Raw genomic sequence first — 26,270 nt, 5'->3', positions numbered from 1 at the left:
ACCACAGCACCAAGTCAACTAGTCCAAACATATTTACACCCCAAGTCTTCGTTAGGTGTAGATAATGAATACTGATGAGCAAGTATACTCATTGCTCAGGTTTTCCGGTGGCCTCCGAGTATTTTGCTCGGAGATTTAGTTTCTACCGATGTAGCTGCATGATTTGTGGCTGCTGGACAGGCTGAATACATGTGAGGAATGCCTGTTAGTGAATTTCCACATGTATTCAGGCTGTCCAGCTGCCATAAATCATGCAGCTGAGGTGACAGAAACTAGATCTCCGAGCACACCAAGATCACCTGAGCATGCTCGGGGAAAACCCGAGCAACAAGTGTACTCGCTCATCACTAATAATGAACACTTTGGAAATGTTCCCAGTGTGTTCTGTCTCCATGTGATGTACGAGGGTTATCTTGTATTCTTTCTTGGCCAGCCATTCGGTAGAAACCGAAGCTACCCGATGTAGTTGTTGCCTTAGACTTTTAAGACTTATATCCAGGTTATTAAATGCGTGGAGCATGAAGAAACCAAGAATGATCACGAGGAACCCGCAGACAGAACCTTCGCCTTCCAATGAAGACATAGACACCCATTCTTTAATGAGGATCAGGGTCGTAGTGATAAACACGGTGGTGAATAAGGCGTAGTTAGATAGGAAAGACCAAGGAGGTGTTGAACACGTCCAGGGATTTGTTGAGGTAGTTCACTTGTGTGACCACAGAGATGATCAAGATGGAGATGAGGACCCATGGAAGAGGATGTTGGACAACTGGTGGATCGGTGAGAAGACCATTCACAGCGATGCCCAGGCCCTTCACAGATGAAACTGAGAAGGTGCCCAAGAGAGAGCATATTGCCAAGTAAACAAGGATGTTTTGGTGTTCATAACGGGGCGAGAGAATGAAAATCAGGACCAGGGAGAAGATGAACAGCACTCTGATGTAGACAATGAAGCCTGTTGGTTAAAAAAAAGAAACAAAAGTGGCCATTGTGTAGACAAACCTCTACCCCAAGGAAAAGTTTTGTACTTTGTGCAATCGAGTCGCATAAAATCAGAATTTTGGAGTGACATGGGAAAAAAATAATGAACTGCACCCCATACTTTTGGAATTGTCACACTGACTTCTACGTCTTATGCTAGACTCCTCACACAGTTTTGTAAAGATGACTTTTCAGCAGTCTCATTATCATTAGACAGGACACACTTCTGTATAGAGTACAGAGCAGGATTCACCATTCACGATAGGTCACAGTTCACCTCCTATAAAGTGGCCTGTGACCTGATTTGTATAGGAGCCTTCTGAACTTCCAAAGACAGGGTCTGAGTCAGTTTATTGCTGCCAATATCCATGTGCCCAACAGGAAGTAGACATCTAAAATGAGGCCTAGTGATCAGTGCAAAAATAAAAAAATTCACAAGTTTTCCTTTCCCTGGGTCTGCCATCCTCCTCCTGATTATACTTCACATCTACTATATAATCGTCTAAATCTGTCTGTCTGTAACGAAAATCCCGCATCGCTGATTGTGCCCGGCTGGCAGCGACCGATAAGCGACAGGCGCAGTCCCGCTGCGAATTGGCACGGAATACGAACAACGTGCGCCACTGCTACCTTTGGGAAATCTGCGGCGCTAGCCGCTGATCTCCCGACGGTCGCCGTGGGTTATCTGCCGGCGATGCCATCTCCTGGCTGCGGAAGTATCCCAACTGGCGCTAGCGATCTCGCTCACACTCGCCCCAGCGTCCATTTCAGTCCGGAGGGTGTCACGGTCTGGTCGGCACCTCCCATCTTCTAACGACGTCCTCTTCTTTCCTTCCTGTTGTGGCTCTGGCACAGGCGCACTGCTCTGTTGAGGGCAGAGCAGAGTACTGCAGTGCGCAGGTGTTATGAACGAGTCACCGTAGGAGGCAGACCCAAAAATAGAAGCTACGTCCAGAAAACCGGAGAAGTTGGCAACTATCAGATTGCAGACCCCTGAACCTATCAACACAACTAGCAGTAGCCGTGGGGGGTTCCTACGGTGCCCTAGACCCCTCGATCACAGCCGGAGAACTAAATAGCCTAAAGACAGAAAAGGAAATCTAAACTGCCCCAGAGCAGACCCCAAAGTAAAAGGCAGCCCCCAACATATAATGACGGTGAAGCAAGATGAAAAAACACTCACACAGATAGAAAGATAGGCTGAGCAAACAATGGGGCCCAAGCTAGCTATACAGGACAGGAAAGGACGGTTGCTGTCTGCAATCTGCAAAAACCCTATGAAAAACATAAGCCAACAAGCTGATATGGAAAAAGGCCCTGAAGCAGCTAGGCTTCAAAAACTAAATCAGCACTCAGGTATTTTCTGAAGACGGAGCTAAAGGAATTTAGCTCACCCCAGCAGGGAATGGCAGAAATCCAGCAAAACAAGGAAAAAGCACAAATGCAAATGGCAGAGCAGAAAACTTAGCTTTAGCAGAGCAGGAATTCAGACTGGACTCCAAGGATCCCACAGAGAAATCACCCGCAGGGCAGAAGGGCGTGGGCGGCCATATATCCAGTCAGTAACTCCACTCAGCCAGTCATCATCATTAGTCTCAGATGTTTGATAATCAGGCTCACTACTTTTCTTAACCAGCAGAGGGAGTTCATCGGGCCTGAGTGGTGAAGGGGAAAATGAACTCACAACACGCAGGTGCCGGGAAAGGTCAGAGAGGTCCGGCACCTGCGCACAGCAGTATTCTGCTCTGCCCTCAACAGAGCAGTGCGCCTGTGCCGGAGCCACGACAGGAACAAAAGAAGAGGATGGCATCGTTTGAAGATGGCAGGCGCCTGACCGGACAGCAACACCCATCGGACCGGACCGGATGCCGGGGTGAGTATAATCTAACTCTTTTTTTCTTATCTTTCAGGTAACATCGGGGGCTTATCTACAGCATTACAGAATGCTGTAGATAAGCCCCTGATGGCGGTGCCGGCAGGACATATTCGAAAAAAAGGGTGACAGATTCCCTTTAAATCGTCATAAATAAACTACATACATATTCTAGAATACCCGATGCGTTAGAATCAGGCCACCATCTAGTCAGGTATAAGGAGAGTGGGAGGGAAGTAATTTGGAAGAGAAGTTTTCCCAAACATCTGAGAGAAGTAACCACAGATGTTCTGTCTCTACATGTAATTCCAGGCAGTCTGGATGATGATGAGATTAGGGCTCTGTGGTTCTCATATAATCACTTCTAGGACTCGGGCTCTTTGTGACATTTCAGTATGTTTGGGGTGTTCCCGTTGAAGAATAAATTTGGAGATGATCAGATGCCTCCTGATGGAATTACATTATGGATAAGTATCTGGATGCATTACTCTGCCATGAGGACACCATTGGTCCTGACCAAATTCTCAATTCCTTTGCCGAAATGCATCCCAAACTTGTAGAAACCTCCACAATGCTTCACTGTTCCTGCAGTCACTGTGTACCGCTCTCCAGCCCTTTAGTAAACAAACTGTCTTCTGTTACAGCCAAATATTTCACATTTTGACTCCTCACTCCAGATCACCTGCTGCCAGTTTTCTGCATCCTAGTTCCTATGTTTACGTGGACAGTAGAGTCACGTGCCTCATTTCCATGTTACAGATGTTTTTTGGCCATGATGCTTCCAACTCAAGGCCATACTTCTCTCAACAGTAGACGGGCTTAGCTGGGTCCCATGCTAAACTGATGGCACTGCTGGACACCTCCCGAAGGGAAATAATCATCATGTGTCTTTCATCTGCTCCACTAAGTTTCCTTGGCTGCTGACTGCAACTACGGTCCTCAAGATTGCCATTTCTTGGTGTAATTAATGCTAAGGAATACAGGCAGACGCTGATCCATCATATAATAACATCAGGGAGACGTCTGACTTCAAATTTATTCTAAAACAGGACAACGACCCCAAAGGCATTAAGAACATTCTTCAAAGTAGAGAAGAACAAGGAGTCCTCGAAATCATGACAATGACCTCCACATCGACCCCATCCCAACATCATCCATCTGTCTGGGATTACATGAAGAGACAAGGATTTACAAAAGTGACATCCACAGAAGATCTGAGGTTAGTTCTCCAAGATGTTTAGAACAACCTCCCCGCCAAGTTCCTTAAAAAATGGCGTACAAGTACCTCACGTTGTTGTCACACACTATATTGATTTGATTTTGATTTCTACAGAAAAATAGAAAGTATATTTTTCAAACTTTAATAAACCATACTATATTTCTAAAAAAGGTTTCCCTGACTTCTTTGAGATGTGTGAAGGCCCAATTTGGTTTCTGCAGGATATACAGACATGCTCTTGTGCTCCATTACATAAGTTTCCTGTTGAACGCCCCCCATACCTGGGTCTTAAAGCGTTGAAGTCATCTCTTCTAATGTGGTCACTTCTTGTTCTTCTGGGGAGTGTATTACCAGAACAGTGCTTCCCAAAACACTGAGAGCACACAACAACTTCCATAAAAGGTTCCGCCTCTCACCCAACAGATAGGAGGACATCACAGTGCTACAAAAGGAAAAATAGATTAGATTTTTTCCTATTACTGTATTTTTCGCTTTATAAGACTCTCCGGATTATAAGACGCACCACAAATTTTGAGGCGAAAAATAAAAAAATATTTTTTAATAAAATGGTGCTGCCTCTTATAATCCTTGCATCTTATTGCTTATCGGGGTTGGTGGCTGCAGTGTAGCGGGGTCCCAGGCTCGTTGCTGGAGGAGGAGGCAGGCATGGAGTGATGCTGAAGGCCGCATTCAAGGATGAGGGGGGGCTCCGATGTGTGCCGTTGCTGCGGGGGTCTTGTGCTGCTGCCGGGTTTCTCTGGGTGTCTGAAATCTCATCTCGAGAGAGCTGGGTCCCGAGATCCCATCTGCGCAAGTGCCGGCGGCCATTTTTTACCGGCACCACTGCACACACAGGGGAACCGTGAAAATGACGGGGCTCTGGCCTGTCGCACAATGTCGGTAGGGCCCCGGGCAGCACAGGGCACACATGCAGCACCGCTGGGCACCAGAGACACCCGCAGCACCGGCCAGCAACCGCCGGACACCCGGACGCCCCCTGATCACGGCCTATGGTAAGGCATGTACGCTTTGTAAGATGCACCCCCATTTTCCCCCAAAATTTGGGGGAAAAAAGTGCATCTTATAAAGTGAAAAATATGGTACTTTTTATTGCTATCATGCTTATTTTTCACTCCACATTCAAATTGACGATCTGGTTTTTTTATATTTAGTCATGGATTAAATTACATTTACCTTATCAGGACACTGAGAACACCAAGTGGTGTGACAATGGTGGCTGGAGCAAAAGCATACGCAGCAAAGTTGGCAGCTTCTACACCTCCCACTGTAATAACAAATCAAGGCATATGATCATACTATTACATATTGGATACTCATCCACCTGCAGTACCACCGATACCCACCAGGTGTAAGCAGATCAAAACAGAGTGGGTATAGAACATGACTTAAAAATGGGGTGTTACAATGTCAATCAATTAAATACTATGAATACCGTTTACATGGCAGGAAAAAAAAAGTATGCAAAGAGGTCTATGGATGTATCCAGGGTGATATAGCAACACAGCTTCTAACCTGCATTGGTTTATTCTTGATGCTTTCCTCTGGCTATTTTTTTTGCCATCCTTGAGACACCACATTGTTATGAATAGGTCACCGAGGAGGATGGCAGGAATAGGCTAGGCCACCAGGAAACCAGAAAGGTTGGTAACTTAGAGGATTGCAGACCCCTAATCCTAACAACACAACTAGCAGTAGCCGTGGGGCGTACCTACAATGCCCTAGATGCCTCGGCACAGCCGGAGAATTAACTAAGCTTAATGCAAGAAAAGTGAAATCTAAACTGCCCTGGAGTAGAACCCCAAAGAAATAGCCCCCAAACATATATTGCTGGTGAGACAAGATGAGGCACAAACACAGGCAGAAAGTAGACTGAGCAAATGATGGGGCCCAAACTGTCTAGATAGGATAGGAAAGGAAAGACACTGTCTGCAATCACGCAAAAACCCTAAAAAAATCCAACACTTCTGTTGTACAAAAAACACTGAGGTCTCACAACCTCTCCTTTACTATATCAGCATTCTAGTGTGAACTGGCAGCAAAGCAAAAGAGACTAATATAACAGGGGACTGAACAAACTGACACAAGTTGTAACATATGGGGCGGATTAGCAAATGAACAACTTAACTGAAAAATGCAGGATCAGGCAGAAGACAGCAAACCTCAAAATGCACAGGAAGAACCAATCACTAGCAGCAACTGAGGAAAGCCTGCTCAATTATATCCTCCCAGTCAGTAACCCCTGATTTCCAATCATCGTCATCAGGTGGCAGACTTCTGTCAACCTGGCCAGCTCCACTACCCGTAGTAGCCACCAGAGGGAGCCCCAACTCAGAAGTCAGATCAAGAGAATTCACACCACATGCTTTATTCCCTTGCCACACTAGAAATCCACGTACAACCTCCTCCCTGCTGCTATTTTTAACACAGAGAGAAGGGAGCACAGAGAGCTATCAGAACCCGGAGCGCTGGCGGATTTGTAACTTTTTTGCAGAGAATTTAGCTACCTAATAGACTTAGGCCACAAGCACACATTGAGTATTTGGTGAGTTTTTTACCCCAGTATTTGTAAGCCAAAACCAGGAGTGGGTGAAAAATGCAGAAGTGGTGCAAATACTTCTATTATGCTTTTCCTCTGACTGTTCCACTTCTGGTTTTGGCTTGCAAATACTGGGGTAAAAAACTCACCAAATACTCAGTGTGTGCACATGGCCTTAAAGACTTTATAGAAGCAAAAGGACAAATCATTTAGTGAAGGCGATTTAGAAAAGGGCGTAACTTTTGCAGTTGGGATGTAAAAAAGTGTGTTTTCCCCTTTAACCTTACTTGTAAGAAGTCCAGACCACCACAACCAGTCTTTCAGGTATCCGTGTCCACCAGCACCTAGACAAAATAATCAATTTGACAGATGACACCCACCCATAGTCGTGACTGGAGTAGTGGTGACACTTGTGAGCTACCTCTCCATTTTCACAAGGGACCCCCACAGATTTCGAGAACTAGTGATCAGTCCCCCACTAACTCTATCCTGTGGATGGTCACATTTCCCTCTCGTCTATCCAACCCAAGTCCACATAGACTGGAGCTCCCCATTTTCCACACTTGCACACGTCTGTCCTTGCTCTGACAGATGAAGAAGACCTTTCTTTTTCAGGATGACACTGCTCCCTATGAGGATGCTGGAGAAGACCGCCAGTGCCACTCCAATGAGAAAGTCATGGTTGGACTGCACTGAAGAGTACCAACTTGCATTCAGGGTAAGGTTCTGATAATCGAAGACTGACAAGTCAACTTCCCCTAAAATCTGACAGGTGACCCGGCATGAAGGGCAGGTTAGGATGACCAGTGTCCCTTTAGAGAGAGAGCATTAATGAAGCAGAAGGTCACAAAACATGAATCAGGTCATCATCCCCTTCTCTGGGATATCCTTCCCAGTGATCAGATGTCAAGCTGAGTGTAGTGTTCCCTAAAAGAATGAAAAAGTCCAGAAAAATATGTACCCCATAATTGCCTCTCTATTGCGTAGATCTTCATTTCCAAAACAGATTTTATTTATGTTGGGCGAATGAAACTAGAAATATTAATATTATTTTTATATGTTGTAAACGCCACTGTTCTCCTGAATCGGGCAATGTTTTTCTTTTGTTCCTTCTCCTCTCCATTTCGGAGATACGGCTCCCTATTCCCTGTATAAAAATCTAGGGTTTTTTAGCCAACCAGGAGTGCTCCTCAAGAACACACACAGAAGAGTTGGAGGACCACTCCCACTTGTCTAACAAGACTAGATTTTTATACAGAAAAGAAATGTCCGTATCTCAGGAACGGAGAGGCGTAGGAACGAAAGTAAAACAATACCGGATTCAGGAGAACAGCAGCATTTACATCAGGATAAAAACAAATACATTTATGGCAAGTGACAGATCCTAGTAAATAAATCAGCTATTCCCGCAGCTTTGCATGTTCATAACGATTGACTATTCGTGCAGGTAAATGGAGTTTTTTAGGATCAGTGACCTTGGGATTAGCAAAGATGAAGAACAATAGATCCATAAAGCAGAGCAAACAACGACCATTTCCACTTAGACATTGTAGGGGGTATAATCCCCTATTGAGGTGCAGATTTGTAACAGGCAATGAATCCTGGTATGCAACACAAAGGAACGTGTCTGATCCCGACCCATGTATACAGTCATGGCCAAAAGTTTAGAGAATGACACAAATATTATATTTTCACATGATCTGCTGCCCTCTGGTTTTTATGTGTTTGTCAGATGTTTTTATCACATAAGGTACTGTCACACTTAGCGATGTACCAGCGATCCGGACCAGCGATATGACGCGGTCAGGATCGCTGGTACATCGCTAAGTGGTCGCTAGTGAGCTGCCACACAGGCAGATCTCACCAGCGACATCGCTGGGGACGGGGGTCGCTACTTACCTGTCACACCAGGCGATCCTGCGTCCTCCCGCCCGGCTCCACGCGTCGCTCGTCTCTCCACAGGAAGCGCCGCAGGAAGCTGACGACGAGAAACAGTCCTGGATGTTCTCGCGCGATCAACGATAACCAGCGGGGGAGCGGTCGGAGGTAAGTATCAGACACAGCGATATCGCTATAACGTCACAAGTCAATATCGCTTAGTGTGACATGCCCTATACAGAAATATAATTGCAATCATATTATGAGTAACAAAAGGTTATATTGACAGTTAGAATGAGTTAATGCAGCAAGTCAATATTTGCAGTGTTGACCCTTCTTCTTCAGGACCTCAGCAATTCTCCCTGGCATGCTCTCAATCAACTTCTGGATCAAATCCTGACTGATAGCAGTCCATTCTTGCAAAATCAATGCTTTTATTTTGTCTGAATTTGAAGGTTTTTGTTTGTCCACCCGTCTCTTGATGATTGACCACAAGTTCTCAATGGGATTAAGATCTGGGGAGTTTCCAGGCCATGGTTCCAAAATCTCTATGTTTTGTTCCCTGAGCCATTTAGTTATCACCTTTGCTTTATGGCAAGGTGCTCCATCATGTTGAAAAAGGCATTGTTGATCGCCAAACTGCTCTTGGACGGTTGGGAGAAGTTGCTCTTGGAGGACATTCTGGTACCATTCTTTATTTATGGCTGTGTTTTTAGGCAAGACTGAGAGAGAGCCCATTCCCTTGGCTGAGAAGCAACCCCACACATGAATGGTTTCAGGATGCTTGACAGTTGGCATGAGACAAGACTGGTGGTAGCGCTCACCTGGTCTTCTCCGAATAAGCCGTTTTCCAGATGTCCCAAACAATCGAAAAGGGGATTCATCAGAGAAAATGACAACCCCAGTCCTCAGCAGTCCACTCCCTGTACCTCTTGCAGAATATCAGTCTGTCCATGATGTTTTTTCTGGAGAGAAGTGGCATCTTTGCTGCCCTCCTTGAGACCAGGCCTTGCTCCAAGAGTCTCCACCTCACAGTGCGTGCAGATGCACTCACACCTGCCTGCTGCCATTCCTGAGCAAGCTCTGCACTGCTGGTAGCCCGATCCTGCAGCTGAAACACTTTTAAGAGACGGTCCTGGCGCTTGCTTGGGCGCCCTGGAGCCTTTTTGGCAACAAGGGAACCTCTCTCCTTGAAGTTCTTGATGATGCAATAGATTGTTGACTGAGGTGCAATCTTTCTAGCTGCGATACTCTTCCCTGTTAGGCCAGTTTTGTGCAGTGCAATGATGACTGCACGTGTTTCTTTAGAGATAACCATGGTTAACAGAAACAATGATGCCAAGCACCAGCCTCCTTTTAAAGTGTCCAGTGGTGTCATTCTTACTTAATCATGACAGATTGATCTCCAGCCCTGTCCTCATCAACACCCACACCTGTGTTAATGGAGCAATCACTGAAACGATGTTAGCTGGTCCTTTTAAGGCAGGGCTGCAATGATGTTGAAATGTGTTTTGGGGGATAAAGTTAATTTTCTAGGCAAATATTGACTTTGCAAGTAATAGCTTTTAAGCTGATCACGCTTTATAACATTCTGGAGTATATGCAAATTGCCATTAGAAAAAATGAAGCAGTAGACTTTGTAAAAATTAAAATTTGTGTCATTCTCTAAACTTTTGGCCAAGACTGTATGGTGCACACAAATGTTTGATCACATGGAGGTATTTATGTTGATTTTTCTGGTCAAAAAAAAAATTTGCTGCCTTTAATTCATTGGTCAGATTTGTTTTCTTCATTATTACCAATATTTTTTTTCTAGGCAGAAATATTACAAGGTTTGACATATTGTTGTTTACCCCCCCCCCCCCCCCCCCCCCGTGTCCTAGCCCCTTCCTCAAGCATGGAAAGAGAAGAAATTAAATCAACTGAGAATGTTTAAGTAATTTTGATATAGTTAAAAACCCAATGTCAATTTTTCTCCTGATCCTCAAGCCATAAAAGTAATAAATAAATAAAATCTATGACCCTAGGTAACAATTTTTATATAGGTGTAACAGAGGGAAAAAATACAAAAAATTAGTTTTTAATGTATTACGGTAATTTTTTGTGTTTTGACAAAGTTGTATATTTTTTCCTGGCACACCCAAACAAAAAGTCTTAGAAAATAATTCCTAAAATACCCTATGGACCTTCAGAAGAAGAGCTTGCCTATCCCTAAGGTATTTCTGGGGGGGACCAGAAAAAAAAAGTAACTAAAAGTGCAGAAGGTGAGCAAAACAAGACCAGAATCTGTTTAGCCGCCTGCAGGTTGTATCTCAGAGGCATCAAGGCCAGCTCAGGTTACCAGAGGCCACCACTGTAGGAAAAGAGATTAAGACTTCCACCAATGGAAGCCACCAAACAAGTTCTACTTTTTATGAAGACTTTTTTTGAGGAAGATGAAAGATTTCCAATCAAAGTGGACCGAAAATGGTCATTATTAACAATGGTCATATCCCCCACCCCAAGTGTCATACATGTACAATAAGAACTGTCAGAATTGCACAAGATGGCACACCGCCCTAGATTGATAAGACATGTCCAAGACTCACACACACACACGTTTAAGAACCAAATGAAAGCAAAATTACTCCAAAATTCCCATCTCTTGCACAAAATTTTTTTTTGCAAACAATCGCAACAGATAAAACACTACCTCCCTCAAATGAAAAAGAAAAAGTGGGATATAGATAGGTATATAAACAAAAAATTACTTGCAAAGCAATAATGTTGAAAAAGCAAAAAAAATTAAACAATAAAATCTAAAAAATATAAAATATAAAAATGAGTTAAAAATATACCAAACCCATTGATATCCCCCAAAGTGTCTTAAATGTCTAACAAATTTCACTATATACACTACCATTCAGAGGTTTGGGGTCACCCAGACAATTTTGTGCTTTCCATGAAAACTCATACTTTTATTAATCAAATGAGTTGCCAAAATGAAATTAAAATCTAGTCAAGACATTGACAAGGTTTGAAAAAAAGATTTTTATTTGAAATAATAATTTTCTCCTTCAAACTTTGCTTTTGTCAAAGAATGCTCCCTTTGCAGCAATTCCAGCATTGCAGACCTTTGGCATTCTAGCAGTTAATTTGCTGAGCAAATCTGGAGAAATTACATCCCATGCTTCCAGAAGCCCCTCTCACAAGTTGGTTTGGCTTGATGGGCACTTTTTGCGTACCATACGGTCAAGCTACTCCAACAACAGCTCAATGGGGTTGATGTGAACACTTTTGACCTGATTTCTGAGTTTGGGCTCCCTCTGGTGGTTGCTGCGAGTAATGGAGCTGGTCGGGTTGACAGAAGTCAATCACCTAAAGAGGATGATTGGAGGTCAGGTGTTATAGACTGGGAAGATTTAAGTCAGCAAGCTTCCCTCAGTTGTTACTGGTGATTTGGTTTTCTTCCTGTGCATTTTGAAGTCTGCTTGCCCCCTGCTTGGTCCTGCATCGTTCAGATAAGTTATTTGTTTGCTGGAATCTTTTTGCATTTGATCCAGTTTTTGCCTTTCTCTGCTTTCTGCTTTGCTGTGTGGGTTCAGCATTGTTCCCTGCTGGGACCAGTGCTGGACTCCGTTCCATATACCACAGCTTATGTCAGTCTGTTCAGTATTACTAGTTCCCTGTTATATCAGTATCTTTTGCTTTGCTTCCTGTTCACACCAGAATGCTGATCTACTAGGGGAGAGGTCGTGTGGCCTCAGTACTTTTCCATATCAGACGTGTTGGATTTTTCTTAGGGTTTCTTGCGTGATTACAGACAGTATCTTTCCTGTCCTGTTCTATCTACACAGTTTGGGCCCCATCATTTGCTTACTCTATTTTCTGCCTGTGTTTGTGCCTCAACTTGTCTCACCGGCAATATATGTTTGGGGGCTATCTATTCCTTTGGGGTTCTACTCCAGGGCAGTTTAGCTTACCCCTTTCTTGCTATAGGCTTAGTTAACTCTTTGGCTGTGCCAAGGCGTCTAGGGCATCGTAGGTACGTCCCATGGCTAATTCTAGTTGTGTTGTTAGTTTTAGGGGTCTGCAATCTGCTTAGTTACCAACCTTTCTGGTTTTCCTGTTGCCTAGCTTATTCCCCGGCTATCCTCCTCGGTGACCTATTCATAACAGGTTGAAATCTGGTGACTGCGCTGGTCACTCCATTACAGATAGAATACCAGCTGCCTGCGTCTTCCCTAAATAGTTCTTGCATAATTTGGAGGTGTGCTTTGGGTCATTGTCCTGTTGTAGGATGAAATTGGCTCCAATCAAGCGCTGTCCACATGGTATGATATGGCGTTGCAAAATGGAGTGAAAGCCTTCCTTATTCAAAATCCCTTTTACCTTGTACAAATCTCCCACTTTACCAGCACTAAAGCAACCCCAGACCATCACATTACCTCCACCATGCTTGACAGATGGCGTCAGGCACTCTTCCAGCATCTTTTCAGTTGTTCTGCACCTCACTAATGTTCTTCTGTGTGATCCAAACACCTCAAACTTAGATTCGTCTGTCCATAACACTTGTGACGTCCGCCTGCGGGTCTGGGCTGCAGCCAGGCAACACCCCGAGAAACACTGATACCCTTTACCCCTATACAGGGATCTGGATTTATAGCAGAGCCCAGGAGGCGATGTCTGAATAGGAGCAGTGACCAGAGCAGGACGGTCGCCAGAAAGGTGTTCCAATACAGGACACAAACATGGAGATATGCGAGTCTAAACCAGTCGGGCAGCAATGGTACAAAAACGGTAGACAGAAGCAGAGTCAGATTCAGGCCGAGAGTCATAAACCAGGAGAGTAGCAGAGGTACAGAATCGTTAGGCAGAAGCAGAGTCAGATTCAGGCCGAGAGTCATAAACCAGGAAAGTAGCAGAGGTACAGAATCGTTAGGCAGAAGCAGAGTCAGATTCAGGCCGAAAGTCATAAACCAGGAGAGTCGCAGAGGTACAGAATCGTTAGGCAGAAGGAGAGTCAGAAGTCCAGGCCAAAGTCAGTCAGTCAGAAAGCAATTCACACAGTAACACACAGGGGAACCAAGAATATATCCGGCGGCTTGCAAGACCAGTCCCAAGGTATTTCAGGGATCAGGTCACCCCTCATAGGTTCCTGGACTGATGATGTCATCAGTACCGCCCCCAGGACCAGGCCAGATGGAGATGCAGTAACCTCTTGATGACTGACAGAGGGGTGGAGCCTGCGTCCACCAGATGCCTGCGCAGGTGCCCTTACTCTGTCAGCACCATAACTCCCGGGCGAGCCATGGCGCCTCCTAGTGACCGCGACAGGAGCAGCAGACCCAGAATTTAACGGCGACGTGACAGACCGGCGCCTCCTAGAGGCTAAAGCCGGGACAGTAGGCTCTGAGCCTGACGTGACAGAACCACGGCCCTGTCCAGTGGCCGAGGCAGGAACAGCCGTCCCTGAGTCTGACGATAAAGTGGCGGTCCGGCGCCTCCTAGAGGCTGCGACCGGAACAGCAGGCCCTAAGTCTGGCGGAAACGTGACAGTACCCCCCCTCCAAGAGGGGCCTCCGGACCCTCAAAACCCGGTTTATCAGGGTGAAGGAGGTGAAACCTTCTAATCAACCCCTTGGCATGAATGTCACTAGCGGGGACCCAGGACCTCTCCTCTGGGCCATAGCCTTTCCAATGAACTAAATATTGCACAGACTTTCTCACTAAACGGGAATCAAGGATGCCCTGGACTTCGTACTCCAAGGCACCCTTGACCAAAACTGGAGGAGGAGGGGACTGGACGGGATGAATTGGGGAGCGGTACACCTTGAGAAGGGATTTGTGGAAAACATTAGGAATTTTAAAAGACTGAGGGAGCCTTAAACGAAAGGCTACCGGGTTAATTACTTCTAATATCTCGTAGGGACCAATAAACCTGGGCCCCAGTTTGGCAGATTGCACCTTAAGCTTAATGTTTCTGGTAGACAGCCAAACTTTGTCCCCAACTCCTAGGTGCGGCCCCGTGGACCTCCGTTTATTTGCGGCCGAAGCCTGCCTGACCTGGGACCCTTTCAAGTTTGTGTTCACCTCCGACCAGATTGTCCTTAAGTGACGTATGGAATTCTCTACTCCCGGAAGCTCCGACATCTTGGCCGAAAATGAACCAAAACGTGGGTGCAAACCATGATTGCAGAAGAACGGGGTGGTTTTGATAGATTCCTGGTACTGGTTATTTAGAGCGAACTCAGCTAATGGGAGATGTTCCGCCCAATCAGACTGATGTTCCGAGACATAGCAGCGAAGATATTGCTCTAGAGCCTGGTTGGTACGCTCCGTTTGACCATTGGTCTCAGGGTGGTAAGCGGAGGAGAAGGATAATTCAATACCAATACGTTTGCAGAATGCTCTCCAGAATTTGGAAACAAACTGGGTACCTCGGTCGGACACGATATTCTCTGGAGCGCCATGCAGCCTTATTACATGAACAATAAACAACTTACTCAGAGTTTCTGAATTAGGTAATCCAGAGAGGGGAACAAAATGACATTGCTTACTGAACCTGTCCACCACCACCCAGATACATGTCTTCCCCTCTGAGGGTGGTAGGTCAGTAATGAAGTCCATGGAGATGTGGGTCCATGGACTCTCTGGAGCGGGCAAGGACTGGAGCCAGCCGGCAGGCCAATTGTGAGGGGACTTGGCGCGAGCACAGATTTCACAAGCTAGTACATAATCCTTGCAGTCCTTAACTACCGTTGGCCACCAAAAACTCCTAGTCACAAGTCTGGCGGTATTATTGACCCCAGGATGGCCTGCCAGGACGGAGTCGTGCGACTCCTTCAGAACTTGTAGGCGAAACAGCGCTGGAGCAAACAATTTCTGGGGGGGCGTCGAGTCAGGGGCTGGTTCTGGGGACCTACGGATCTCCTCCAGAAGGTCCAGAGACACAGCCGACACAACAATACCATTGGCCAGTATTGGAACTGGCTCCGAGTCCTCAGCCTGTGAGGGGCAGAAACTTCGAGAGAGAGCATCAGCCCTCACATTTTTGGTACCAGGACGAAAGGTTATTAAGAAATCAAACCTAGAGAAGAACAAGGCCCACCTCGCTTGTCTAGGATTTAATCTTTTTGCTGACTCCAGGTAAGTCAGATTCTTGTGATCTGTAATCACAGTGATCTTATGTTTGGCGCCTTCGAGGAAGTGGCGCCATTCCTCGAAGGCCCATTTGATCGCCAATAACTCCCGATTACCTATATCGTAATTCTTCTCAGTGGCAGAGAATTTGCGGGAGAAAAAGGCACATGGGCGAAGCTGAGTGAGTGATGCAGTGCCTTGCGACAGCACTGCTCCCACTCCGACCTCAGAGGCGTCCACCTCTACAATAAACGGGCGGTCCAGATCAGGCTGAACCAAAACTGGGTTGGCTACAAAGCACTCTTTTAACGTAGCAAAAGCCTGAATTGCCTCAGGGTTCCAATTGGCCACGTCTGCCCCTTTTCGGGTCAAATCCGTGAGTGGTTTAGCAATTTCGGAGAAACCCCTGATGAATTTTCGGTAATAATTTGCAAACCCTAAAAATCGCTGCAGCGCTTTTAGCGACTTGGGTTGCACACAAGTTTTAATAGGTTGGATCTTGGCAGGATCCATACGGAAGCCTGTGCTTGAAACCACATATCCTAAAAATTGTACCTCCTCCGCAAAAAAAACACATTTCTCCAGTTTAGCAAACAGGGAGTGTTCTCGCAGTCTCTGCAGTACAGAGCAAACGTGCTGAGCATGTGTCACAGGGTCAGCAGAATAAATCAAAATGTCATCTAAATACACGACGACATACACCCCACAAATGTCCCTGAAAATGTCATTTACAAAGTGCTGGAACACGGCAGGTGCGTTACTGAGTCCGAAGGGCATTACCAGGTACTCAAAGTGGCCAAGAGGGGTATTAAAGGCTGTTTTCCACTCATCCCCGTCTCTTATGCGGACTAGATTGTATGCCCCCCGGAGGTCCAGTTTAGTAAACCAACGGGCTCCCATTAGCTGATTAAAAAGATCAGGGATGAGTGGAAGCGGGTACTGGTTCTTTATAGTGATTGCATTCAATTCCCGGTAGTCAATGCAGGGTCTGAGACCACCATCTTTCTTTTCTACAAAGAAGAAGCCAGCTCCAACTGGTGAAATGGACGGTCTAATAAACCCCTTTTTTAAGCTATCAGCTATGTACTCGTTCATAGCCTGACGCTCTGGACCTGAGAGATTAAATATTCTCCCTTTTGGGAGACGGGCATCTGGAATCAGATCTATAGGGCAATCATACTTTCTGTGAGGGGGTAGCTTTTCAGATTTTGCAATAGAAAAGACATCCTCAAAATCTCTGAAGGCAAACGGTATGTGGAGGGGTTTAACTTTAACTTGGTTTACTGTTAGCGACATGCAGTTTTCCTGACAGTGTGAACTCCAGCGTATAACATCGCCTAGGTGCCAGTCGATGACTGGATTATGCTGGCGTAGCCATGGCATCCCCAAAATGACTGCAGCAGACAAATTATCCATCACAAAAAATGACATAACCTCGGTATGCAATGCTCCCACCGACATAGTGATTTTGTCAGTAACAAATTTAACCCCCTCCTGGACAATAGATGTGCCATTAATAGCCGTAGTTTTTATAGGGGCATTAAGTCTTAATAGGGGTACACCGAGACTTTTAGCAACCAAAGAATCCATAAAATTCCCTTCAGATCCCCATATGCGTTCACACACTGAGATTTCTGACCAAAAGAAAGGGCAATAGGCAATAAAAGTTTAGCCGCATCTGCGGGCAATACCTGTGCCCCTGGGCAACCATAGCCAGAGTTGCCCAGAGGCCGATGTCTCAGTAGTATGGATCTCTGACGCTCAGCTCTCTCTCTGAAGGCTCCAGACTGCAGCATACTGGTGCAGGAAGATGAAAGTGCTCCTTCAGGCTGTGCACTGAACCAGGTGTTTAGGCCAGAAATCAGCTCAGTCAGAAGAAGGGAGAGAAAAAAAAAGTTCAGGGAGACTGCTTTTGTATATGCTGGATATATACACAAGAAGCAGTTTTTTTTTATAAGGCCGGATATAATGTGACGTCCGCCTGCGGGTCTGGGCTGCAGCCAGGCAACACCCCGAGAAACACTGATACCCTTTACCCCTATACAGGGATCTGGATTTATAGCAGAGCCCAGGAGGCGCTGTCTGAATAGGAGCAGTGACCAGAGCAGGACGGTCGCCAGAAAGGTGTTCCAATACAGGACACAAACATGGAGATATGCGAGTCTAAACCAGTCGGGCAGCAATGGTACAAAAACGGTAGACAGAAGCAGAGTCAGATTCAGGCCGAGAGTCATAAACCAGGAGAGTAGCAGAGGTACAGAATCGTTAGGCAGAAGCAGAGTCAGATTCAGGCCGAGAGTCATAAACCAGGAGAGTAGCAGAGGTACAGAATCGTTAGGCAGAAGCAGAGTCAGATTCAGGCCGAAAGTCATAAACCAGGAGAGTCACAGAGGTACAGAATCGTTAGGCAGAAGGAGAGTCAGAAGTCCAGGCCAAAGTCAGTCAGTCAGAAAGCAATTCACACAGTAACACACAGGGGAACCAAGAATATATCCGGCGGCTTGCAAGACCAGTCCCAAGGTATTTCAGGGATCAGGTCACCCCTCATAGGTTCCTGGACTGATGATGTCATCAGTACCGCCCCCAGGACCAGGCCAGATGGAGATGCAGTAACCTCTTGATGACTGACAGAGGGGTGGAGCCTGCGTCCACCAGATGCCTGCGCAGGTGCCCTTACTCTGTCAGCACCATAACTCCCGGGCGAGCCATGGCGCCTCCTAGTGACCGCGACAGGAGCAGCAGACCCAGAATTTAACGGCGACGTGACAGACCGGCGCCTCCTAGAGGCTAAAGCCGGGACAGTAGGCTCTGAGCCTGACGTGACAGAACCACGGCCCTGTCCAGTGGCCGAGGCAGGAACAGCCGTCCCTGAGTCTGACGATAAAGTGGCGGTCCGGCGCCTCCTAGAGGCCGCGACCGGAACAGCAGGCCCTAAGTCTGGCGGAAACGTGACAACACTTTTTTCCAATCTTCCTCTGTCAAGTGTCTGTGTTCTTTTGTCAATATTAATCTTTTCCTTTTATTAGCCAGTCTCAAATATGGCTTTTTCTTTGCCACTCTGCCCTGATGGCCAGCATCCCGGAGTCGCCTCTTCACTGTAGACGTTGACACTGGCGTTTTGCATGTACTATTTAATGAAGCTGCCACTTGAGGACCTGTGAGGCGTCGATTTCTCAAACTGCAGACTCTAATGTAAGTGTCTTGTTGCTCAGTTGTGCAGCGGGGCCTCCCTCTTCTCTTTCTACTCTGGTTAGAGCCTGTTTGTGCTCTCCTCTGAAGGGAGTGGTACACACCGTTGTAGGAAATCTTCCGTTTCTTTTGCAATTTCTCGCATGGAATAGCCTTAATTTCTAAGAGCAAGAATAGACTGTCACGTTTCAAATGAAAGTTCTTTTTTTCTGACCATTTTGAGAGTTTAATGGAACCAACAAATGTAATACCCTAGAATCTCAACTAGCTCAAAGGAAGGTCAGCTTCTCTAATCAGCCAAACTGTTTTCAGCTGTGCTAGCATACTTGCACAAGGGTTTTCAAGGTTATTCTAACCATCCATTAGCCTTCTTACACCGTTCACAAATACAAAGTACCATAAGAACTCTGGAGTGATGGTTGTTGGAAATGGGCCTCTATACAACTAACTTACTAAGAAACAAAACTTTTATTAAAAATCACTTTATTAAGTACTAGCTAAAATGATAATGATACACATAATAATACTCTCTCTTCTGTATAGACCTATACCTATCAGGATCCTGTCAGCGCTGGTGGACTGCCACGGCTGAGCAGGGTCACTCACCCAGACTACGGGAGGGCCCGGGGTCCGAAACTGCAGGGAAAGTTCCCAGAACAGGACCTGCGACACTAAAGGTAGTAAAGAGTACAAGGACCTAAGATCATGTGACCACAGGGGGCGTGGCTTAGCATCCTGCTGCAGTAGATGACTGTAGGATTCTATTACAGGAATCCTGGAGTAAAGATTAGGGAAACTCAGGTCAGACAAGCAGGGGGGGTCATAAACAGAGGGCGGCGTAGTACCAGAGAGGCAAGCAGAGAATAGTCAGAACAAAAGCAATGAGTCATATACAGAGATAGCAACGCAGTACAAAGGGAACAGGCAGAACTCATAAAAGGGACAGAACTGGATCAAAACCAAACAAGCATAAAGTATCACAGTCACAAAGCACACCAGGGTCACAAACACTCGACTAAGGATCTGAGTATAAGCGACGAGGAATGAGCCCACAATGAGGCTATAAAAAGCCTCCCAGAATCTCAGAGTGAGGCCGTCCAGATTAACCTCTGAACTACCTAATCCCATGAACTAAGCAGATCATGACAATACCTCACTATAGCGAGCTGATAATACTAGCAAAACAGAAAAATCTTATCATTGAAAAATATCCAGCCAGTTGTAATTACCAGCATAAATAACTAGTCGGAGAAAACACCTCCACTCAAGATGGATACTGCAGAGGTGCTAACACTAGAAAAAGCCTCATCAATAGCAAAAAATACAACTATGAAGATATTTCATTACAAACCAGACGTTTGCAGCTAGAATAGTCATTTACCACATTAACAATGTATACTGTAGAGTGTATTTCTGAATCATTTAATGTTAGCTTTATTGGAAAAAAAATTTCTGTCATTGACCCCTCAAAGTGACTTTAAATGTGATGTGTCCCTAAAAGAAAGGTTTTGTAAAAATGAGAAACCGCTGGCCAACTTTTAACCCTTATAACTTCCTAACATAAAAAAATTTGTTTCCAAAATTATGCTGATATAAATTAGACATGTGTGAAATGTTATTTATTAAGTATTTTGTGTGACATATCTCTCTGATTTAAGGGCATAAAAATTAAAAGTTTGAAAATGGCAACATTTTTTAAACTTTCGCCACATTTCCATTTTTTCATAAATAAACACAATTCATATCGAAGAAATTTTACCACTAACATGAAGTAAAATATGTCACGAAAAAAACATTCTCAGAATCAGCGGGATCTGCTAAAGTGTTCCAGAGTTATAACCTCATAAAGTGACAGTGGTCAGAATTATAAAAATTGGCCTGGTCTCTAAGCTGCAAATTGGCTCCTTCACTAAGGGGGTTAAAAATGTCAGCTCAGCATGCATAAAAATAAGCCCCAACCCCAGATCACGAAAAATTGAGACACTACGGGTATCGGAAAATGGCGCAATTTGTTTTTTTTTTCTTTTAGCAAACTTAGGAATTTTTTTCATCACTTAGATAAAAAAGAACCTAGACATGTTTGGTGTCTATGAACTCATAATGGCCTGGAGAATCGTAATGGCAGGTTAATTTTAGCATTTAGGGAACCTAGCAAAAAAGCCAAACAAAAAACATGTGTGAAATTGCTCTTTCTTTTTCAATTTCACCGCACTTGGAATATTTTTCCCATTTTTGAGTACACGACATACTAAAACCAATGATGTATTTCAAAAGTACAACTCATCCCACAAAAAATAAGCCCTCTCATGGCCATATTGACGGAAAATTAAAAAAGTTATGGCTCTGGGAAGAAGTAGAGCGAAAAAAGAAAACGCAAAATCTAAAAAGCTTCGGTTATTGAGGGGTTAATAATGAGTGTCCTATGATGATCTCCCCTATAGAGCTGTCACATCAGGAGATGTGACCTCTCTACAGGGCCTCCAGTGACACACTGACAGGAGACAATGGCTTCTGCAGTGTTATCACTGAGGGTTCACTGGAGTTCACACTCTCACTTTACGGCATTGATGAGAATTTTCCCGTGCAGCGGTGCCGCAAGTGACAGTATGAACTCCAGTGACCTCTGACGGCGGAGTGATCCACTGCAGGAGGATTCCTGCCATTGTTGCATCACCGGAGGCCCCTGGAGAGCAGTCATATCTGTCGATGTGAGAGCTCTACACGGGAGTTCATCATGGGATACTCGTTATTAAGTGGATTACGTCGGAACAGGGAGTATTATTGGTTTATTTTATTTTTTTTACAGGACACAGTAGCCGGATGATGGGAATACTACTGTCCCATCATCGGCTCGCTGTCACTGTTGCAAGCATAGTTGGGTACACACACAAACACCCGCACACAGAAAAGCACATATTCACTGCACACATACAGTCTCCGCCCAGACACATAGTCTCCGCCCACACACTCTTCCTCCTCCCAATCTGCAGTGTTTCTCGCACGCAACTCCGCAGCAAAACCGCAGATTTTTTAAGCTGGCGGTTTTGCTGCGAATTTTCCTGACTACATGGTAGTCAATGGCTGCAGAAACGCTGCAGATCCGCTAAAAGAATTCACGTGCTGTGGAAAATAAAATGCTGCAAATCCTCGCTTATTTTTCCACAGCACGTGCGCACCACTTCACAATTTCTCATTGACTAACATTGGTGGTGCACTACACTGTGGATTTGATGCAATTCCACGCGTCCAAAAATGCTGCGGAAATGCATCAAAATCCGCAATGTGAGTATAGAATATAACGAGGAAAGTCACATAATCATTTTATGCAAAATTGTATTGTAACTAGTGTTGAGCATTCCGATACTGCAAATATCGGGTATTGGCTGATATTTGCTGTATCGAAATTCCGATACCGAGTACCGATATTTTATCAATATCGGATACCGGTATCGGAAGTCCCCATAATGCAATGAGCCACTGTTGTGGCTGTGATTGGCTGCTGAAATGATGTCATCATGATGCGCGGTCTGTGCGCATCATGATGTGCGGTCTGTGCGGGCTGTCGGTGGTCTGTACGGTCCTCTTGGGGGCCTGTGCTGGCTGCTAGGGGCCTGTTCCGGCTGCCGGTGGTCTGTACGGGCCTCTCGGGGGCCTGTGCCGGCTGTCGGTGGTCTGTGCTGGCTGCCGGGGGCCTGTGCCAGCTGCCGGTGGTCTGTACGGGCCTCTCGGGGGCCTGTGTCGGCTGTCGGTGGTCTGTGCCGGCTGCCGGGGGCCTGTGCCGGCTGCGGGTGGTCTGTATGGGCCTCTCGGGGGCCTGTGCCGGCTGTCAGTTGTCTGTGCCAGCTGCCGGGGGCCTGTTCCGGCTGCCGGTGGTCTGTATGGGCCTCTCGGGGGCCTGTGTCGGCTGTCGGTGGTCTGTACGGGCCTCTCTGGGGCCTGTGCCGGCTGTCGGTGGTCTGTGCCGGCTGCCGGGGGCCTATGCCGGCTGTCAGTGGTCTGTGCGGGCCTGCCGGGGGTCTTGTATGTGTGCAGGCATTGTCCGATGGGACTACAAGTCCCATCGGGCGATGACTGCTACACTGAAAGTGATTGACACATTAGCCAATGATGGGACAGTAGTAGTCCCATCATCCGGCTAATGTGTTGAATGTAAAAAAAAAATATATACATACTATATACATACTACATACATACTACATATATACAACATTCATACAACATACATACATACTACATATATACTACATTCATGCAACATACATATATACTACATACTTCATACATGCTACATATATACTACATTCATACAACATACATATATACTACATACATACTACATATATACTACATTCATACAACTTATATATATACTACATACTACATACATGCTACTAGGGTTGAGCGATACCATCCGATATTCAAAACTATCGGATCGGAATGGATCGGCCCGACACACAAAAAAGTATCGGGTATCGCCGATTCCGATACCGGAAGTCCCATTAAAGTCAATGGGACAGAAATATGGGAATTAAAAAACCCCTTTCGGGAGAGGGGAAGAGTGTGGGTGGTGCGTGGGAGGACACTGTGCGTGTCTGTGTGTGCGGGTGGGGTCTGTGCAGGTTGTTGGTGGTCTGTACGGGCCTCTCGGGGGCCTGTGCCGGCTGCCGGTAGTCTGTACGGGCCTCTCGGGGGCCTGTGCCGGTTGCCGGGGGCCTGTGCCGGCTGCCGGTGGCCTGCACGGGCCTCTCGGGGGTCTGTGCCGACTGTCGGGGGCCTGTGCCGGCTGCCGGTGGTCTGTACGGGCCTCTCGGAGGCCTGTGCCGGCTGTCGGTGGTCTGTGCCGGGTGCCGGTGGTCTGTACGGGCCTCTCGGGGGCCTGTGCCGGATGTCGGTGGTCTGTGCCGGCTGCTGGGAGCCTGTGCCGGCTGTCGGTGGTCTGTGCGGGCCTGCCGGGGGTCTTGTGTGTGTGCAGGCATCGTCCGATGGGACTACAAGTCCCATCGGGCGATGACTGCTACACTGACAGTGATTGACACATTAGTCAATGATGGGACAGTAGTAGTCCCATCATCCGGCTAATGTGTTGAATGTAAAAAAAAAACATACTACATACATATTACATTCATACAACATACATACTACATACATGCTACATATATACTGCATTCATACAACATACATATATACTATATACATGCTACATATATACTACATTCATACATACTACATATATACTACATACTTACTACATATTGTGATAAAACACTCCGGGATCGCCTTTGCTGGGGTCAAAGGTCACGTGCGTTCAGCATAAAACTCAGGCGCAGAGCTGGGATTCGGGTATAACTGACTCTGGGTCAGGTTTATTAATGGTGAAAGCAATGCATAAAGAAATAAAACATAAAACAAATCCTGGCCTGTCTGGCACTAACTAAACAAAGTACAACCTAACTACCAACTGGCGGGCTTCTCCAGTCCAGCCAAACCACAGTTGCCGTGGGCACTGCTTCCACTCACGTGTGTCTCTCACACAGACAGGCTCTCTGTGTTCCCAGGCCGTGCACACTGAATGCTTACCGGCACGTACATTAGGTCCATTATAAAAGACCCCTCAGCCTGTTAATTAGCCATACGGCCCCCCGAGGAAGCCCTTGTGTGCGAAACGCGTAGGGGCGGTGGCGGGACCCCGGGACTCACCACTATGGGTAAGAAACAGATTCTTTATGATATGTACTGACGGTTGAACTCTGGGGAGCTTAGCAATATATTGTGGGACTTATAGGTTAGCTACTGAGCAGTGCAATGGCACATAAAGGTATTTACCCCAGTCAGGGCATCACTTGTATCTACTTTGACACATAGTCTTTGACTATGTGCCCATTTTAGGACTTGGGGCTACCCATTTCTCCTGTAAACCCCTTTTGCTAGCCCCACTCACCTGATTACCATATCTTACCGGGCGTTCTAGCCATGTTGTCTTTCACCAATGTACTGACTCATATTTTGTAATTACTGATATTTTAATGCTTTAATAGTTTAATAAAATATTCATATTTTTTGCACAAGATATTATTCTATGTGTACTTCATGATGTAGCTCTTATTTATTGGGCGTTTTTTAACTCAATTGTGTGTCTGTTGTATGCTTTAATATCGAGTTGCCCACTTTTCTTGGACTTAAGTCCATCTGTGATTAAATTTAGGCATGATTCTTTATATTCAATTCTATGTCTTTCTGTGTGTATTCACAGCTCATCTGCCTGATCATATGGATCATAAGACCCGCGAACAAGCGTGGTTGACAAAATTGAATGAGGTATTTGGTGGAGACCATAGTGTGGCTGCTAATTCTAGAGAAACTGAGGACTTGATTGTTAAGTTGAAAAATTTACTAAACAAAAAAACGAGGCTATGGTGGAATAAGTCATTTTTGGAACGGTATGTGGATAAGGGCCTGATACCCCGGGGGTTGCGGGTACAGGTGTTCCCCTCCTTTTCCATCGACGATGAAAACTTCAGAAAACAGTGGGAGGAGCTATCCTCTAATTGTTCGAAGGGATATATGGGCCTCTTGATTAAAAATAATGAGACGATTTTGAATCAATTAGAAGTGGAAATTGGCCTTGTTCAGGCAGACCTTCGGGTAAAATTAACAAATGAAGCCCTGCTAAAAATGAATAAAGAATTGGAAGAGGATTTTACTAAGTGGGAAAAGGATATTGTTGCTTCTAAAACCAAAAAATATCAGAGGGATATGTCTGATTACTCAACTGATAGAGTATATAGATGGAGGAAAAAACAGCCAGCTGTGCGTATGCCCATTAAACACTATCGCAACTCATTCTCATCAGCGTCATCTATGGATGAAGACGGGAATGCAGGTCCTTCTCTCCCATTTCATCTGAGTGAGAGATTGGGATATGCTAAGACCAATACAAGAAAAGGCAAGACACACAATAAACGAAAATTAACTCCACCTCAGTCACTAGAAAAGAAATCCAAAAATACACTGGAGGTAATTAATTTATCTAATCATATTCTTACCCATGCTCAGGCAGAGGTTTTGAGTATGGGTTTGACTTTTGTCCCGACTAACTCTTTCGATTTCTTCTCAGCGATGAAGGATTTGCAACTATTTTTGAGGAAGGTGGTCCTGCGTAAACTTCATTATAAACCTGAGGGGCCTATGGATTTGTCTACCACTCAGGAGCAGGAAGCCTTGGTCGCTTTGGAAGAACTCGAAATGGGAACAACTTCCTCCAGTACAGGTACTTTTCCTGCATCCATTTTGCCTAGGTCAACCACGTTCCCCTCCTTCTCCATCTATCCACAAATTGAAATCTTTAACAAATTAGTTTTGGAGGATTTCAAAAACATCCCAAGGAGTAAGAGTTATTGCAATCTCACCAGGGCACAGAATGATGCCATTAGGGAATTGAACAGCCTTGTGGA

At 45.6% G+C, this 26,270-nt stretch overlaps 1 pseudogene; it reads right to left on the bottom strand.

Moving 5' to 3' along the window:
- Window positions 1-295: 295 nt before the first annotated feature.
- On the bottom strand, window positions 296-25,866 carry LOC141058152 (magnesium transporter NIPA2-like; annotated as a pseudogene).
- Window positions 25,867-26,270: the final 404 nt, after the last annotated feature.

Source organism: Dendrobates tinctorius, unplaced genomic scaffold (genome assembly GCF_039654945.1).
Source record: "Dendrobates tinctorius isolate UK_male_01 unplaced genomic scaffold, ASM3965494v1 ptg000211l, whole genome shotgun sequence".
Classification (NCBI taxonomy): Eukaryota; Metazoa; Chordata; class Amphibia; order Anura; family Dendrobatidae; genus Dendrobates; species Dendrobates tinctorius.
Note: the sequence above shows the minus strand (reverse complement) of the source record. Positions and strands in the feature narration are given on the sequence as shown.